This window comes from Bison bison, unplaced genomic scaffold (assembly GCF_000754665.1).
Source record: "Bison bison bison isolate TAMUID 2011002044 unplaced genomic scaffold, Bison_UMD1.0 scf7180017864368, whole genome shotgun sequence".
Lineage (NCBI taxonomy): Eukaryota > Metazoa > Chordata > Mammalia > Artiodactyla > Bovidae > Bison > Bison bison.
The window spans coordinates 5,387,082-5,390,241 of NW_011494940.1; positions in this window are offsets into that span (position 1 = coordinate 5,387,082).

The window sequence follows — 3,160 nt, forward strand, 5'->3', positions numbered from 1 at the left end:
GTTGTTTGTCAGTTGCTTCATTTGCTATTATTTTCTCCCATCCTCAAGGCTGTCTTTTCACCTTGCTAATAGTTTCCTTTGTTGTGCAGAAGCTTTTAATTTTAATTAGATCCCATTTGTTTATTTTTGCTTTTACTTCCAATATTCTGGGAGGTGGGTCATAGAGGATCCTGCTGTGATGTATGTCGGAGAGTGTTTTGCCTATGTTCTCCTCTAGGAGTTTTATAGTTTCTGATCTTATGTTTAGATCTTTAATCCATCTTGAGTTTATTGTTGTGTATGGTGTTAGAAAGTGTTCTAGTTTCATTGTTTTACAAGTGGTTGACCAGTTTTCCCAGCACCACTTGTTAAAGAGATTGTCTTTTCTGTATTGTATATTCTTGCCTCCTTTGACAAAGATAAGGTGTCCATACGTGCATAGGTTTATCTCTGGGCTTTCTATTTTGTTCCATTGATCTATATTTCTGTCTTTGTGCCAGTACCATATTGTCTTGATGACTGTGGCTTTGTAGTAGATTCTGAAGTCAGGTAGGTTGATTCCTCCAGTTCCATTCTTCTTTCTAAAGATAGCTTTGGCTATTCGAGGTTTTTTGTATTTCCATACAAATTGTGAAATTATTTGTTCTAGCTCTGTGAAAAATACCGTTGGTAGCTTGATAGGGATTGCATTGAATCAATAGATTGCTTTGGGTAGTACAACACTTTGCTTTTCAATGCCGCTGCCAAAGCAGAATTTCTGGCCATAATTCCCCTGGTTTACTGAAAAGCCTTCCATCTTTATTTCATTATTTCTAAACCTTTTCACTCAAGCCTCTCCATACCTAATGATGCCTGAAGAACCGCCTCTATTTTGTGCATCATGGAATAACCAGCTCTGGTTATAATACCTTGCACATAAGTTGGGCTCAATTAATATTTCTCTAATGAAAAATTGATAGATTAAGTCAATTTCTGTTCAAATATTTGTGTGTCATTTACAAACTAATAGACATTTGGATTGGTTTTCACCATTTTGTCATTTCACTGAGCTGAATGTCTCAAGTGTTCTTTAACTAGTGAAAGTATGAAAGTATTAGTTGTCCAGATGTGTCCAACTCTTTGCAACCCCATGGACTGTAGCCCGCCAGGCTCTTCTATCCATGGAATACTTCAGGCAGTAATATTGGGTTGGATAGTCATTGCCTTCTGCAGGGGATCTTCCCAACCCAAGGACTGACCCCAAATCTGAGCTGCAGGCAGATTCTTTAATGTCTTAACCACCAAGGAAGCCCTCTTTAACTAAGGGAGTCACAACGTTTCAGATTTTGAAGGTATGTTAAGAGTTACTTTGTGAAAACTCTTTTCTAGATGTGTGAATTATCTCATACATGCCTAACAAATCATATTGTTACAAAACTTTATAAAATTTTTCGCATTTACACTTGCTACTGCCCTTTCTTTGCGATTCACATCAGCTTATTTGTCACAAGTTCAAAATACCTCCCTGAAGTACCTCTTTAATACAACTTTTACTCTCTTTTGCATTTAGCTATTTTATTCCCTCCACTCCAATTGTCAGTTTCAAATTATCTGAATTACTTATGCTGTTGGTTTTTCTATACGCACATGCTAGAATATAACACTGAAAGCAAGAGGCTTGTCTTTAATTTACCTACATTGCCTTCACTGTCTAATTTGACACCCTTTCAAAAATATTCAAAAGTCTCAGTTAAGTGATTGAAATCAATTACCTCAACCTCAGTATATGCAAATACATAGGCAATTACATAAAAACAGACATATGACAATATTTCTATTATTATTTTTCTGTTGCTTATTTCCTGATGCTCGTGTTCTTAATTCCTGTATCTAATGCTAATTCTCATGAACCTGGAGAGTGTCTCTTCCATTCTTTTAAGCTCTCAGGTCGTCTTTTGTCTACCTTGGACTTTGCATCAACTTCCTGAGTAAAATGGCATTCTTCCTCCTCTTTGCCCTTTAGTTCCTTCCTAGACACAGTGGGATTTACAAAGCACAGTTCTGAAATACTGGGAGATTTGTGCTTGGGTATGTGAGTGCCCGAGAACATAAGATACAAGAAACAGGTGGAGAAGACATTATTTCCGACACAGATATGAAAGAAGTGTTTGCATTATATCAAAGAAGAGCTCAAACTTCATGCATCACGTTTGCCCAGTTTTCAACTGAGTCTACAATGCCTGGAAAAAGACTAATTCCCAAGCAAGTACACAGAGATTTGATAGAAACAATGAACCATTTTTATTGAGAACAAGTGATTTTGTTAGGACCATCAATACAGTCGTAACAGAGAATCAGAGAATAAAGAGTAACATTTGCAAAAGAGTCAGAGATACTACCAAGAAGATTCAGGGCTCAAAGACACCAATCTAAAGTGGGTATTTACAGATCAAAGCCTCTGTCATGCATGTGATTTCTTGCAAGTGGAAATCGTGGGTTATAAATCCTTGAATCGGCATTATCTTTAGATGCTTCATCTCAGAAGCAAAAAGGGCTTAGTTAGTGCTGTTCTAGAAGCAAGAAGAATAACATCTCCTGTAGCAAACTGGCCAGTAGCTGCCATAGCCAGAGCCATACCCACAGCCATATCTGGTTCCGTAGCCACAGCCATAATAGGGGCCAAATCCACAGCCATATCCTGTCCCATATCCACAGCCGTATCCTGAGCCGTATCCACAGCCATATCTACTTCCATAACCACAGCCATAATAGGGGCTGAACCCACAGCTGTAGGTCTTTCCACAGCCATAGCCACAGGAGTTGCCGTAGTAGTTACAACACATGTTGTCAAGGCAAGAGGGTTCAGGTGGACTGCAAGGCGATGTTTCTGAAGTGTGTGTGTGTCTTCTCCTTCCCTTGGATCTTTATATCCTGTCAGTAATAGGCAGGACATACCATTCATTCCCTGACACAGGCAGCAAATATGGAAGCAACATTATGAGCCAGTCACTGTTGACCAATAGTGCTTTGCTTAAAATAGCTTCTTATTTTGGAGACTCATTTCATTTAAAGAGCATCATTTTAATTTTCCTCTGCCAAAGAATTTCTCACTAGAATCATGTGCCCAAACACAGACACCCATTTTCAAAACCTCTTATCATTTAGTATATATCTTATTTCAAAAGGCTTGGGAGGAAATGTT